At 43.6% G+C, this 15677-nt stretch overlaps 1 protein-coding gene and 1 pseudogene across 1 annotated transcript in view; both read left to right on the forward strand.

Annotated features, from left to right (window-relative positions):
• LOC126417005 (kinesin-like protein KIF26A) overlaps nt 1–15677 on the forward strand; it is a 247829-nt gene that overhangs the window by 7356 nt on the left and 224796 nt on the right. The window lies entirely within an intron of this gene.
• On the forward strand, nt 15509–15626 carry LOC126417206 (5S ribosomal RNA; annotated as a pseudogene).

Raw genomic sequence — 15677 nt, forward strand, 5'->3', positions numbered from 1 at the left:
TTGCACTTTTGTAATTTGAACGATTCTCTTCAGTCGTCGTTGGTCCAGTTATTGCAGGATCTTTTCCGGCCGCAGCGATGTCAGACATCTGATGTTTTACCGGTTTCTTGATATTCACGGTACGCTCGTGAAATGGTCGTATGGGAAAATCCCCACTTCATCGCTATCTCGGAGATGCTGTGTCCCATCGCTTGTACGCCGACTTCAACGCCACGTTCAAACTCACTTAAATCTTGATAACTTGCCGTTGGAGCAGCAGTAACCGATCTAACAACTGCACCAGACACTTGTTGTCTTATATAGGCTTTGCCGACCGCAACGTCGTATTCTGCCTGTTTATATATCTCTGTATTTGAATACGCATGTCTATACCAGTTTCTTTGTCGCTTCAGGCTATAATTTCGGTGCTAAACACCACGTCACTGATAATTCTGAAGTTGTCCACTGGTTCACCGATACCGTAGCCAGTGTTCTGCCAACTGTCCCAAAGCGCAGATAATTGACTGTAAATAATAGAATGCGTTTTCATGATAAAGAATCTGTGCTACAGTTTCGGCTGCATGTTCCTTGAATGTAGTTTAGGGAACTCTGTTATTCATCTGACTTCATTTTATATTGCCTGAAGGAATATTTTGTAGTTTCAGGCGGAATGAGTTTTGAAACTTCATTTTTTCTTCCAAAGGCTTCCAGGAGTGACAAAGTAGTAATGATTTTGTCGCCAGATTTGGATTCAAAACTGGCATGAAAAACTTCTCAGATGATCTGTCGTCATTTTCCCGCTAATACTTGCATCTAGGAAGGCATTCGGAGCGTATTGTTATTCCATTTCCCTTACCACGTGGGGCCCCAACGTTCCATTTGGTTCTTTGAAGTATGTTTTAAGTTTGTCTGCCAGACATCCGTCCACTGATACAGCAAAATCGATCGTCCAGCCGTGTGCTGCACTGATTTAGATGTTTTCTGTCGTGATACGCGCACTGACTTCCAAAAACAAATGCTTGAACTCTTCGCATCATGTGGTCTTCGTCGTCCTTATCTTTTCGTGTTTGGAGCGTAGTTATGTGGCGTGACATTATCCTCAACAACTTTTTTCAAATTAGTAATAAATCCCAGTGACGCTGTGAAGTTTTTACACTCGAGGTTTCTGGCAACGTCCGACGCCCAATGCCGTAAATTCCAGTAAGGAACGGATCAACCGCATTCTCGCGCGTCATCAAACTCACATTTACACGCAGATTGATAACACTGAACTTCAGCATACGATTTTCTTTGAAAACTGTATTTCCTTCTCTTTTCATTACCACACAGTTCAGTTCGCTATTAATATTGGTTCAAATGGCTCTGAGCACTATGGGACTCAACTGCTGAGGTCATTAGTCCCCTAGAACTTAGAACTAGTTAAACCTAACTAACCTAAGGACATCACAAACATCCATGCCCGAGGCAGGATTCGAACCTGCGACCGTAGCGGTCTTGCGGTTCCAGACTGCAGCGCCTTTAACCGCACGGCCACTTCGGCAGGCTGTTAATATTGCTTTTAGTCTTCAGTATACGTTATCTTTTCAGGAGATTGACATGTGATAACTACGAATTTTTGCAACCGAGATCACGTGTTGAAATATTTAATTTTGTCAATGACGGCTTTCGTCACAGTCTAGCTGTCATATCTGGATCTACATTATACCAGGAGAGGACCGCTAGTATGTCAGTCGACCAGATACAAGTGGAAAAACATATATTTTCTTACATACCGTCTGGAAAAAATATTACTATGCATGAATCGCACAACCATAACGAGAGCACTCTCCATTTATAAAACAAAGGTGCCTTATTAGCTTGTCAGACATACAAAATAGAGTAAATAAAAACTCCATAGTACCAACAGCGTGGCCCGGAGTAGAGGCGAGTTCGTCCATGGAGCTGTTACAGCTACGTCCCATCAGGAAACACTGAGCGGCAATGCAGCAGAAGCGCCGATGGGCGGTTACGTGCTTGGTCAACAGGTGGCGTAAGTGACCCTTCACATCGATTATTAAATATTGTTTGTAATATAAACATTGTATAACATATGTAACTTTTCATAAGTGTTGAAACTTCTGATGAGATAATCGTCGTATATGTTCTCTAGTGTGTTTTCGTCAAAACACCATTTGACAATTTCTACTTTAAACTTCTCATCATAAGAAGGTTAGAAATCACTACTTCCAGCGCCTTTTCTCGTAACTGCTATATCACTACCACTTACAGTGAGCTGTTCGTCATTATCATCACTAACATCGTAATTATGTGTTAGAGTAGAACTTTAAAAAGAGGCTTTGAATATAAGCCTTTACACAGTATAACGGAAAACATCTTAAGAAAACTTCAAGTATATTGTTGGCTGAAGTCCCAAGGAATTACTAAAGAATAATTAAAGACAACTTTAAGATAAAGATTTACAGAACATGGCTAAAGGCCGTTTCAAGAATTCAAGATAATTAAATAGAAACCTTACAGACACGGGTTTACATATTGCACTACAATAGATACCAGAAAATATGCGAATGATTCATCTTCTGCACCATTATTATCTTCACGAAGAGGAGTTCGTCGTATATCTCAACCAATCGCAATACACTGTCAGGGTTGATTATGAATCGCCGACCCACTTCACGCTTCACACGCAAATAACTTCACAAAACACGACTTCACGTACGTCCGGCACCGTCTTTACTGTTCTCGACTGGCTTAGGGGCAGACGAAGGTCCAATGAAGCGTGGCATACTCATCGGCATCTAATGGGCGACTGCAAAGGCTCACAAATAAACGAATATCACCGGTACAGTAAGGGATCTTTAAATGACCTCTCACGAGATTTAGTGTAAATCTACTTTTTCAGTCCAAGTACGAGGGGCGTACAATACGTAACGCAACACATTTTTTTCTCGGCCAATTTCGGCTGAAGAAACGTGGAATTTGTTGTGGGACATTGTAGAATATTCAAGCTTCAGCCCCTATATTTTCAAGAAGTTCCGATAGCTTTCAAAGTGGCGTTTGTAACGGAGGTGCCGTGCCAAGCAGAGAGCTGCCATTGAGTTTCTATCGGTGGATAACCAGAGCATCGAAGATATGCATAACCTCTTGCGGAATATCCGGGGAGACCTGGCAGTGAACGAAAAGACGGTGAGTCGTTGGGAGAGGTATCTATTACTTTTTATCGTATCCTCGTAGCACATAATAGCCAGGAGATAATCCATCACGTTCGTACTTTCCTAGGTTGATGAGCTACATCACTGCGGTTCAATATTTCGACGAATTTCACCATTTTAGTCGGGGGCCACTCGAAAGAAACTCCTGTGTAAGGGGTGCTATGTTTCCATTCTCAAAAAAATCGAGGTCAAAGCTCTTGCATCACAAAGCACGCAAGCACCGAGCGTGTTATTGACTAATTCACTGTTTTTAATTCAAATATAATTTGAGAATTGTTTCCCTACTTTAAAATATCCCATAACTGGCTAGCTGCGGCCGCGCGGTATTAGCTTAGCGGTCTCAGCCGCTGCAGTCATGGACTGTGCGGCTGGTGCCGGCGGAGGTTCGAGTCCTTCCTCGGACATGGGTGGTTAAGTAGTGTGTAAGCTTAGGGACTGATGACCTTAGGAGTTAAGCCCCATAAGATTTCACTTTTTTTTTTTTTTTTTTGTTGCTAGCTGCATTTTATTTAGATACGTGCCGCGGGAGGAGGGCCACGAGGACATTGCCCTAGTGTCAGCATTATTTCCTCAACACTACACAAACAGCAAAAATAAACCTTTCTTTTGGCACTAACCTTCGTTTGAGGAAACTTTGTTTGCAGTGGTCAATTTGAACATGCAAGCATTCAGATGGGGCAGGTTCTCGTCGACCAACAAACAGAATATATGCTGAAGTATCTAATTCTTGCCTGGTCGCATAGTCTTGTTGAAGTGTGTGGACGTACTTTAGACAGTATCATTAAGCCGTCTTTGCAGAACGTGAGGTATGATTGAGAACTTTCAACTTTGTATCATAAAATTCCTCAAGAAGGCATTTGACTACTCAGACTAGTGTAAGATGTGAGCTCTGTGGTCGTACTTTTGTGTCTCTCTGAATGTGTGTGTGCGTGTGCCTGTGTGTATGGCATTCATTTATGATGCACACGGTAACCCAGAGGGAACGCCACGTGCCATGCGTTATGCAGGCAATGGAACTGGCGCCGCATGCATTGTGGCCTGGCGCCAGCCACCGGGGAGACTTCCCGCGGCTGACCTCACTCATCGTGTCTCTCTGGCGCCAGCGCGGCCTACGAGCCTGGACTAGGCAACACTCGCCTACTATAAATCGGTTCTCGTGCTGCTCGTATGTCGTCCAAATGTTGCCTGCTAGATTTCTTTACTCTCCCCTCTCATCTCTTCAACAAACCAACGCATCCTCTGAGACTTTTCTACGGAAAGTATTCAAAAATGGTTCAAATGGCTCTGAGCACTATGTGACTCAACTTCTGAGGTCATCAGTAGCCTAGAACTTAGAACTAATTAAACCTAACTAACCTAAGGACATCACACACATCCATGCCCGAGGCAGGATTCGAACCTGCGACCGTAGCGGTCACGCGGTTCCAGACTTAAGCGCCTAGAACCGCACGGCCACACAGGCCGGCGAAAGTATTCCTTTGGACGTTAAATACAAACGAAAATTACATCGGATGTGCTCCAAGTACTTAGAGGAGGCTCTTTAATGGTCTCACAATGAAAGTACGAAGGCCGTGCAATAACACATGCACCACATTTCTTTACGGAGAGCAGGTTGGTTTCGTGCATGACTCCAGTGCACCATATTATTCCCCTCTCTTTTGCCTACAAAATCCAATTTTTCTACATAATCTCCGTTCATCGCGTCGGTCTTACGCAACCTTACTGGGACGGCCCGTCTGCTTTTATGGTACCACTCCACCGGTCTGTGCCAGAACTAACGTCTTGCTGAATCAATAACCTCCCCATAATTCATGTATTGCCTTCCCCCTGAGTGCATCCCTCATCGGACCAAACAAATGGAAGTCGGAAGGTGCAACATTGAGACTGTAGGGTGGGTGAGGGAGAACAGTCCAATGAAGTTTTGTGAGCCCCTCTCGTTTGCGCAAACTTGTCTGAGGCCTTGCGTTGTTATGCAGGAGAGGTTGGTTTGCATTTTTGTGGCGACGAACACATTGAAGTAGTTTCTTCAGATTCCTGAGGGTAGTACTATACACTTCAGAGATGTTTTTTGCAGTATGAGGGAAATCAAATAGACTAACCCGTTGAGAGTCAGAAAAGACCTTCACCATGACTTTACCGGCTGAGGGTGCAGCACTGACTTTTTTCTTTAGAGAGGGTGTGGGGGTCAGTGACAGTTTCCGACAAAAAATTGCCACGATCAGCCTCGTAACGCGCAAGCAGTTTCACACAGATGGTCCTTCGTTGCTCTTTAAGGTCCTTGACGGCGTGGAACCTATTGTGACACAAATTTTTGATTACCCCAACTGGCGGACGAATGTGTCAGGACTACCAAAACAGAGGACCATTTGAGCAGTGAGGTGTTTGATTCTGATCCGTCGATCAGCGCGAATGAGAGTGTCCGCGCGTTTCAATACTGTAGGAGTCACAGCTGTGTGCGACCGGCCGGCAGGCGGGAGATTGGACAGGTTTGCTCGACCCTGTACGAACGTGATGGATTACCAGCTGGTGAATTATATGCTACGAAGATACGGTAAAAAGTGAGTTACATGTTGTTGTGGCAGGCCAAATAAATTTTATTGAAAGCTGCGTTACACTTCAAAATGACTCAGATGTCCGACATAATTTTTCGAATTAGTCGCCAGTCTCTGTAACCAACGGTCGGAAAGCTCTACCAGTCGTTCAATTCCTCGACGATAAAAATTGGCTCCACTGTCAATATGCTACTCGAGGGCAACTGTATGAAGTACTCGTCGTTGGAAAATCTGTGTGCCCAAGACTTCTTCCCCCACTGTGTGGACATTTTGCTCTGTCGTGTTGGCAGCCTCGCTTCCCTGTTAGTATCACAACAGTCTGTGTGGCCTTGGTCGACTTGTTGGTACCATTGCGCTGCGCCTGGACTCGACACTGCATTTGGCGCACATACCGTCAGAATTCCACGGTGAATTTGTGCACGATTTAGACGTTTTGCCCACAAGAATAGTACTGTCTCACGTACTTCAAAATTGCAGTACTTTTCTAAAGACCGTATCATTCCACTCGCCTTCGGCGCTGGGTCTGCTATCCGTACCGCGGCAGAATTGTGACTGCAGGACCCATGGCACGTGTACACTGATGATCCAAAACATTATGACCACCTGCTTGATAGCTTGTTTGTCTGTCTTTGGAACGTTTGTCTGTCTTGGGAACGAGATACATCACTGATTCTGCACATCAGGATGTAAGTAGGCTGTTTAGGTTTTTGTGTTGCTAACGCCACGTAGCGCTCTGTATGAAAATCACTGACTGTGCTGTGTGCAGTCTGTGGCTGGTTGGCATTGTTGGAATATTCGCTATTGTAGTGTTGGGCAGTTGGATGTGAACAGCGCGTAGCGTTGCGCAGTTGGAGGTGCGCCGCCAGCAGTGGTGGATGCAGGGACAGAGATGCCAGAGTTTTGAAAGCGTCGATCTGGACGTGTGTCCGCCAGAAAATGGAAATTTGTAAGACTGGATATCATGAACTGATATATATATATATATATATATATATATATATATATATATATATATATATATATATATGATGACTTTTGAACATTATTAAGGTAAATACATTGTTTGTTCTCTATCAAAATCTTTCATTTGCTAACTATGCCTATCAGTTGTTAGTGCCGTAGTTAGAATCTTTTATTTAGCTGGCAGTATTGGCGCTCGCTGTATTGCAGTAGTTAGAGTAACGAAGATTTTTGTGAGGTGAGTGATTCATGAAAGGCATAGGTTATTGTTTGTCAGGGCCATTCTTTTGTAGGGATTATTGAAAGTCAGATTGCGTTGCGCTAAAAGTATTGTGTGTCAGTTTATTGATGATCAGAATAAGTAAAGAGAGAACTGTCTCAGTACGTTCAGCTGTCTCTGTATCAAATAACGTAGAAGTTTACCAGCACTGTCTTTCATAATTTTTCTAAGGGGACGTTTCAAGGAATGCGACAGTTTCTTGGTAGGTTTGAGGAGGTATGTGCCATTAGGTGTTTATGCACCGTTCACGTAAATAATAGGCCGCTGATTTACATACGCGGTGATGGTGCCTGATAACGACCGGGATGGATAGCATATGGTTTACATCAGGTGAATTTGGTAGCCGATACATCAACTTGAGTTCACTAAACTGCTCCTCAAACCACTCTAGCACGGTTCTGGCTCCGAGACGCGGACAATTATACTGCTAAAAGATTACATCATCGTCGGGGAAGACATCAAGCATGAAGGGATGTGGGTGGTTTGCAGCTGTCAGCGCGACTTCGGTTACTGCCACAGGTCCCATGCAAGCGCAGGAGAATGTCTGCCATAACATAATACTTGTCCCACTAGCCTGCGTCCGTGACGCGCTGCACTTCTCGAGTCACCTCGATGATGGTGTTTATGGAGACGATCAGCGACCTCACCGAATGCCATCCTGCAACAAACCGTAGCGAAAATGGGGTTCACCCGAAGAGCCGACACGTTTCGATTGATCGACGGTCGAATCCCAGTGGTTCTGTGCCCATTGTAACCTTACCTGGCGATGTCGTTGGGTCAACATGTGAAAACGTAGGGGTGGTCTCTAGCTGAGCTCCGTGTTCAACAACGTACGATGACCGGTGTGCTCCGAAACACTTGTGCGTGCACCAGCATTGTGCTGTTTAGGAAGAGATGCCACAGATCACAACGTATCTTACTTTACATAGCAGACAAGTCTCCGAACCCAACGTTCTGTGAAGATTCGTGGACGTCCAATCATTTAGCGCTTAGTGGTAGTTTCACTGCGCCTCTACCTCTTTCCGTACATGCTAACGACAGTCGCACGTGAACATTCGACCAGCTTCACCGTTTTTCGAGATACTCGTTCACAGGCTCTGCGTAATAATAATCTTCCCTCTGTCAAAGTGGATTATCTCAATGGATTTCCCCATTTGCAGCCCATATCTTTGCTAGGGCGATCCCCTATTCGTGTCTGTTCCGCCTACATACTTTTGCTACTGCTTCACGTTCCCGCAACGCCACGAGACGGCATCCGACGTCGCGGTGGGCAGTCGTCATAATGTTTTGGATAAAAAGTGTGTGTACTGTCTTCTGCCAATGTGCCACTCTTGTGCCATATGGTGAGATGACGTATGCAGCTTACTTTCTGAAGTCCCCTCGTTGTACGCCAGTTAAGAGAGAAAGAACGTGCTGGCGTACTTCCTGACGAAGTATACTATTAGTTGAAAATGGTTCCACAGCCGAAACTGGGAAGTAATGAAAGAAAAATTAAGGGACGTTCAAGTTCATCCTGTAGAAGCCACTGTGATAGAATGTTATCATTCATACAAGATGAGGTGACAGTGACACCTGTTGAAACTAAAATGTTAAATATTCACAGAATAAAGTTACGTAACAACCTACGCGTTTCGTGTCGTGGTTGTGACATGTTCGTAATCCCATGAGATGAAATACAGAACCGTGCTCTACAAATCGATTTCTGTAAGGTGTCCCACACGTGTTTTCGTCCACAACACGCCGTGTAGCGCGAAGGTAACCAGCAGAGACTGCGTCTTGGAGAACAGGTTGCCTGCCCCAGCAGCGGCTCTCGAGCTCCCAGGGCGATAGCATCACACCTCCGTATCCGCCTGCTGCTCGTGGGAATGTACTATAATTCACACATGACTACTTTACTGCGAGCTCCTTACAGAGATCCGTGTGAGACCTGCAGACACAATACACGTTTAAGATGTTTCGAGAACGGATACTAACAAGAGGTTTCAGTAAATTATTCAGCCACGCCAGAACAGTCTTCTCTGCTGTGGAATGTACACTGCTGGAAGAAAATGCGACACCCACAAGGACAAAGCCACTTTGTTGACAACTAGCTGACAAACCCGGCGTTTCTCGGGTATTCATTTTGCCAATTTTCTATTAGAAACGAAAACAAAAAATTAACTGCATAAGTAGAGAAGTATCGAAAAACGTTCATTTCCATGTAATCGTGAAAACACCATTTAAATTACGAAACAGTCGTACAAAGAAATATGTATAATGCACAAATGAATAAACACAGTACCCAAATTAAGAAACACGTTCCCGGACAATCTCAGTCCGCTGGCGCAAATGCTTCGCGTGTCTACAACACGATTTTAGCCGGCCGAAGTGGCCGTGCGGTTAAAGGCGCTGCAGTCTGGAACCGCAAGGCCGCTACGGTCGCAGGTTCGAATCCTGCCTCGGGCATGGATGTTTGTGATGTCCTTAGGTTAGTTAGGTTTAACTAGTTCTAAGTTCTAGGGGACTAATGACCTCAACAGTTGAGTCCCATAGTGCTCAGAGCCATTTGAACCATTACAACACGATTTTGTAAATGTCTCTAAGGCAACGCCTCCTCATAGCTTCATAGATAACAATTGTCTTCCCCTACAGCCGTTTGCGTTTCGCATTTGAAAGCTGCCAAATGTCAGCGATTTCCTTAACTTGACTCGACAGTAGAGGTGTCTTAGCAGTAAAGAATAAATGTATTAAAACTCCATGGGTTATGCGCCATTTTCTCACGAATCTCATTATTTACGACTCATATCTCCGTAACTACGATAGGTAGGTGGTAGGGGATATGTGGAGTAAGGGATATGTATACCGAGTTTGGTTTGTCCAGCGGTTACCGAGGAGATATGCAACACACACACACACACACACACACACACACACACACACACACAATGTAGATATATACATACAAAGATTTTTATAGTACGTATGGATTGATGTGACAGGTTGCTAATCATTGTAGGAATATACATAACCAAACTCCGTCCGAATAGGCCTCGGAAGGTCAAACGGTACCGACCGACCGCCGTGTCACCCTCAGACGATAGGCGTAGTCGGATGCAGATATGGAAGGGTATGTGGTCAGCACACCGCTCTCTGGCCCCTGTCAGCTTTCGTGACCGGAACCGCTACTTCTCAGTCAAATAGGTACTCAATAATTCGTCTCACAGAAAGAGAGTGCATCCCACTTGCCAACAGCGTTCGGCACACACGAACGGTCACCCGTCCAAGTGTTAAACAAGCTCGACAGCGCTTAACTTCGGTGATTTGACAGGAACTGGTGTTATCACTGCAACAAGACCGTTGGCCATTGTAGGACTATATGTCAACAAATTCAGACCAAATGAAACACAAATATCTCAGTAAAGGGTGCCCCAAATGTCGCATCAATGCACTGTAGCTCCCTCTGGCGGTAAAGCAGCCGTGTTTCCCACTTGCAAGCGATCATGAGGGTACCGAATTCCATCCTGCAACTAAATGTACTGAGCACCTTACGCCCTTTGTTGCAATTCGGCAATTGTTTTTGCAGGCTCTGGAGGACGAGTAAGTTCCCACTTCACCATGTCCCACAGGTTTTCAATTGACGAGAGCTCTGCTGCTCTTGCTATCAGGGAAGTTGTTGCGCACCGCGAAGAACACGTTGTCTTGCAGAATCCGTATGTGGACGTGCATTGTCCTGCTGAAAAATACATCACCTTCCTATCGAAGAAATGGCAGTAACAACCCGTGCAATTTAACGGTCACTGGTTACCTACCCTGCAGAAACACCAAATGTGGTCTCGAACTGCAAATGGTGACTTCCCAGTCAAGGAGGCCTGCGGTGGCACGTGGGCAAATACATTACGGAATTGGCCGCTCACCAAGCGTACTCTATACACGAGTACGTTATCATTCGCGTACAGCCTGTACCTACTCTCATCGTTGAAGACAACGGAGAGCCATTCCACTCTCCAGTCGACGCTTTCAAGACACCAGAGTAGCCGTGTTGGGCAGCGTCCTGATGCCAGTGGTAGTCCTGGCAGAGGTACGTGTGATCTTAGTCCTGCTGCAAGCAGAGTGTTTCCAGTAGTCCTCGGTGACACAGCAGTCGCAACAAATACTCGAATTTCTTCGCTGGATGATGTTCGGTCGGTCGGGATGTGTTGATATCGACATGCGCCTGTACCGTGCGGACGTCCAGAACCTGGTCTACAGGTGAGGGAATGTGCCACAGACCACTGCTCAAAGCAGTGACACATCATTGGTACATATTTTCCAACACGTGCAGCAGTCTGTTAAACTGAATACTCTTCATTTATATTTTGCAACGAACATGTTTGTTTTAACATTGTTAAGCAGACTTTAGGCAATGGACAGTATTATACACAATAACATAATGTGTATAATGCTGTCCACTGCTTAAGGCTTAGTTGACAATGTTAAAAAGCATGTTTTTTGCAGAACATAAATGAGGAGCGTTCAGTTTAAAAATTTCTCAGACAGTGTCAGGACCTCACAAAATTTAGCATTATAATCATTTAACCTGCAATATTGTGCATTTAATTAATTATTGTGATTAACATTGTCCATTGTGTAAATTGTAATCTCAACGTTGAGAAACAAGTCTGATGCATAACACTCCATGCAAGTGAATGTATCCTTACTTATACTGTAACCCAAGAACTAGTGTCCCTTTCAGATACTAATCAGCTGTTTCCTGAAGATGGCCCAGTAAGCAGAAAACTAGTCTGAAATAAACAAAAATCAGTAGAACAAAAACAGAATACTTGTTATTCAACCTGAAGTAATATTTTATTTCTGTCTCAATTGCAAACTATTTTTACTAACATATAACGGTTTTCAGTGCCTTAATCACCGTAATCAGATATATCTGGCTATGAGTTAGTGTGGACGATAGTATCATAAAAAGCAGAGAACGAGACGAGTTACACGCAGTCAAACATTGTATACATTACAATCGTGCGTAAGGCATTGAAATCAATCGTATGTTAATAAAAATACTTTGCGATCCAAACAGAAAATTTTTGTACTACTAACAGTTTTGTGATCACTACATCCCAGTGACTACGCGATCATTTTAAATGATTATGGTTCTTACTGCCAACAAAAATATGCTACTGCCAACTACACAGCAGGTGCATGTCGCAGCGTTATACGCCATTGTCTTCTCTATTGAAATGAAATTTTTATTTATTTCGGCTATTTGTATGTCAGAGGTACGAAAAATAAATTACCAATAATTAGGTTAGAGCTAAAAGGCTTGTCAGGCACTTTTAAAATTACGTGTACACACTGTTGCGAGTGAGATTTTTTTTGGCGTAAAAGCTTATGAAACGGAAAGAGAGAAATCCAATTACTACATGCCTTGATGAATCTCTCTGTCGGGTCGCTGAGAACGTATTCTGAAAACGTTTGACGGATGATTCTATCTCTGTGTCCATTAAGAGTGCATTACTGGTACAGTAGCTGTTGGCATTATTAACAGAAAGCTTAGCTTTTCAGGACAATCGGCAGACTACGCAACACTGACGGGGTACACATCTTCGACTGCAGTTCATATGTCTTTCCAGCATCAACACAGCCGTCGTGCGTGCCCAAATGAGAGACAACCTTTTCGTCCCGAGGAAAAAAATGGCTGCTGAGATTGCATGCAGCAACAAATGTTCTGATATCTGCACACCGCCCACGCAAGCGGTCCGTTGATGGGACAAGTCGTTTGTGGATTTCATTTCCAACTGGAAACAAATGACCGTGTTGTTCTGTAAAAGCTGGTATTTGTTCCCCGTTTCTCGTTCTGCCGTTGCCTTTCTGTCAGGACTCAGGAGCCAACCGCAGGAGAGCTATACAAAGCGTAGTCTACTTTGGAGAGCGAGTTGTTTTGTACATGGTAGTCCACAAATGTTGCTACTCGTATCTATAGATGTAGGGGTGCTTGGTGGACAACATTTTACGTACCAAATTACGTCGTGAAACAATTCGATTGTCATTAAAATTTGAAAAGGCAATTATATGCAATTTACGACTTATAAGAGATTTCCTCCCAGTACATATCTACAATATGGTGGCAAACAGGTAGAAGAGGTGGACGGTGTTAACTTCTTGGCATTACTACTCGATAATAAATAAACTGGGAGGAGTTTAACAAAGAGATGCCGAGACGCCTGAAATATTCCTCACTTGACACTGCGGTAGTTTTCAAAGGTAAAAGATACAAAAATAAAAAGTTATCGTTCTTTGGTTACTTTCTTTTCATAACGTCTGCATGATGATATTGTAGGATAATTAATTAAGCTAAGGTACAGTTTTACGGGTCGAAAAGCGGGTTATACGAACTATTTGAGGTCCGCAAACAATAATGTCTTGCTTTTATAAATAACATATCTCTTTTTCAAACCAACAGCTAGGTTCATGGAATCAGTACTAGAATTAAAATTAATCTTCATAAAGTCACTTACATTGGTCCGGAAAGGTGTCCATTATTCAGCAACACTCATTTTCGATAACTTGCTAGCAACCGTAAAAAATCAAGCTACTAACAGTTTCATTTCTTGGCTTTCGTGGTTTCCTTTCTTCAGTAACGTGGGAAAGATACAAGTAACCAATAATACCCAGTATACTAATGACATTATTTTCACTATATCACGCTGTTTGAAGAATATCGTACCTTATCCGTAAGAGGTAGAAATTCAAACATTGTGAGTATAGCCATGTCGTTTAGTTGATGTCTGTTTACATACTTTTCGAGATAGCAACTCTCTTGAAAATTAGCACACCGTAGTAAATAATATCTTGTGCATCAAATGTTCTCTCTGCGAGTCGCGGCTATCCGCTGCAGACTGAGTGAATAATTAGTAAAAGGAGACTTAAACTATTATAAACAGTCATACTGTGTCAGCTGAATAAGTGAGAGGCGTTACGCTTCTGATCCTAAGCAGTGAATTTAGGTATCTTGACATTAAGGTAACCTCTTTGACCGTGCTCGGGTGTCATGCCACCAGAGCGTAGGCTACGCCAGTTAACTGAAGAGTAATAGCGAATTATTTTTTTGATAATCTGCAGATCCTTGTATTAGATAAAGACTTGACTGAAGAAAAATTCATTCATTTGTTCTCTAGAAAACTGCAATTCCGACGATAATCTGTCAAAGATGCTGTATACTGGTGAAATTCAAATCCACTTTCATTTATCTGTGTGTTAACTATCTCGAACATTATAAAAAACAGCAAGATTTTTCTACTAGTTGAATGGAAATACACGTATATACACTTCATTTAAACTGTTATAAAATCCTCTTCTGGAAGTAGAGTTCTTCACTTTAGAACCAAATATGGCGTGAAATTAACGTCCAACTAAGAATGCTTTTATTTTCTTGGTGTTGTACGAGTTAAAATCTATCACCTTACTAGCATACAACAGCAGACTGACACTTGCGCCACATGAATTACATTACAGATTCGTTTTGATCCTCTTTCCTTTTAATTACAATTAATGCAACTTGAAAATCACAGTTTCGAAACAGTCGTTGGCAGAATCTTCGCTCTGTCGCTGGTAATTTCTTCAGTCGTGTTAGTGGGCAGTACAGTGTCTCAGGACGAAGCCACGAAGACTCTACCGTCGGTGTATTGGGTCGCCCTTGACCTCGACGTGAAAGAAAAGGTAACAACCATTCATGCAATAGAAGTTTTAATAGGATATGTGGTGTATTTTTCCCTCTTCTCCTGCTGACGTATATTGTGTAGGGTTTGTGGTGGACCTTATACCAGCACTAGCGGGAAGTTACGTCCCTGGCCGATATAACTGGGCAATATTTTGCCGACCCTAATACACCGCCGGATGAAAGAAGTATTACCTTTATCCTCTCTTCGCAGAGTAGTTGTTTGGTGGTCCGGATCCTTCCGTGCCACCTCCCCGTCGATCCAACTGCCGTGAAGATTCCTGGAATGCTTCCGCAAGTTCTCTCTACTGCGCTACTAAATAAATAGCCACACTTCTCACAAATAGGGGTATATTTTGCCCAACATTTCAACCATTTCTTTTAACAACACAGCAAACAATTGCTACGGTAATACCATTCTCTTGAGTACATTCAGAAACGTCCGTACATGCGTACTTTAGGACCTGAGAGAGCCAACCAGATAAACAACTACTGCTGTTCAATGGTTCATTACGCCCTTGTTGGTGCGTCGTTTACTGCATGGCTCTTGGACTCAGGCACTTGCTGCACCATGTCCCAAATGACTCCCGGACGACCAGTGGTTGTAATACCATTTTTACTGGTCCCCTTCTCGCCGGCTCCACCACTGCTCCACATTCACTGCATACAAGAGAGGAAAACACACTGTTTCCCTTTCCCACTACATTTATCCTTAATCAACTTACTCACGAGCCTCTCTTGTCGACGGCTTTCCAATGGTGTGTTGGTATGTTTACAAATACCCCCAAACACTACAGATACAAATAAACTGTATAATTTTAACTCAACTGTATTTACATGCGCCAACGGTCTTGCCGCAGTGGTAACACCGGTTCCCCTCAGATCACCGAAGTTAAGCGCTGTCGGGCTGGGCTAGCACTTGGATGGGTGACCATTCGGTCTGCCGAGCGCTGTTGGCAAGCAGGGTGCACTCAGCCCTTGTGAGGCAAACTGAGGAGCCGCTTGATTGA

The sequence above is a fragment of the Schistocerca serialis genome, chromosome 8 (genome assembly GCF_023864345.2).
Source record: "Schistocerca serialis cubense isolate TAMUIC-IGC-003099 chromosome 8, iqSchSeri2.2, whole genome shotgun sequence".
NCBI classification, from domain to species: domain Eukaryota; kingdom Metazoa; phylum Arthropoda; class Insecta; order Orthoptera; family Acrididae; genus Schistocerca; species Schistocerca serialis.